At 41.4% G+C, this 809-nt stretch overlaps 1 non-coding gene across 1 annotated transcript; it reads left to right on the top strand.

Moving 5' to 3' along the window:
• The first annotated feature begins 271 nt into the window (after positions 1–271).
• Positions 272–388, top strand: LOC112439036 (U5 spliceosomal RNA). The gene has a single exon (XR_003027333.1). It is a non-coding gene; the product is annotated as a U5 spliceosomal RNA (small nuclear RNA).
• Positions 389–809: the final 421 nt, after the last annotated feature.

Here is an 809-nt window from a genome sequence, read left to right as displayed (position 1 = left end):
CTGTTGTTTATATTATTTGTTAAAGCTTCTGGTCAACAGTAGGCTGTTAGTATTTAAGTTTTGGGGAAGACAAAAGTTATATATGGATTTTCAACCTCATTGGAGGGTTGACACCTCTGACCCCCATGCTGTTCAAGGGTCAACTGTACTCTCTATTTTAATTGGGATAATGGTTACAGATGTGTATGTATTTGTCAAAACTGACCAAATTGTTCACTTAAAATATATGCATTTTATTGTTTGCAAATTATACTGTAATAAAAGTCAAACAATGCTCTAGTTTCTCTTCAGATCATATAAATCTTTTGCCTTTTACTAAAGAGTCCCATGGAGAGGAACACCTCAGAGTTTTTAAACTAATTTTTTGAGGTCTTGCTTTAGCAGGGCTAACGATTAAAAAAAAAAAAGTCAAACACATTATTGAAAGAAGCAAGTTAAAATTGAAGTTAAAAACTGAATATGTGGGCTGGGCACGGTGGCTCACACCTGTAATCCCAGCGCTTTGGGAGGCCAAGGAGGGCAGACCACTTGAGGTTAGGAGTTCGAGACCAGCTGGCCAACATGCTGAAACCCCCTCTCTACTAAAATTACAAAAATTAGCTGGGCATGGTGGCTCACACTTGCAATCCCAGCTACTCTGGAGGCTGAGGCATGCGAATCTCTTGAACCTGGGAGGGGGAGGTTGCAGTGAGCCAGTATGGTGCCACTGCACTCCAGCCTGGGCGACAGAGTGACTCTGTCTCAAAAAAAAGAAAAAGAAAAGAAATCAGCCAGGCATAGTCCCAGCTACCAGGGAGGTTGAGGCAAGA

Source organism: Pan paniscus, chromosome 12 (genome assembly GCF_029289425.2).
Source record: "Pan paniscus chromosome 12, NHGRI_mPanPan1-v2.0_pri, whole genome shotgun sequence".
Classification (NCBI taxonomy): Eukaryota; Metazoa; Chordata; class Mammalia; order Primates; family Hominidae; genus Pan; species Pan paniscus.
This window is presented reverse-complemented; position numbering and strand designations above follow the sequence as displayed.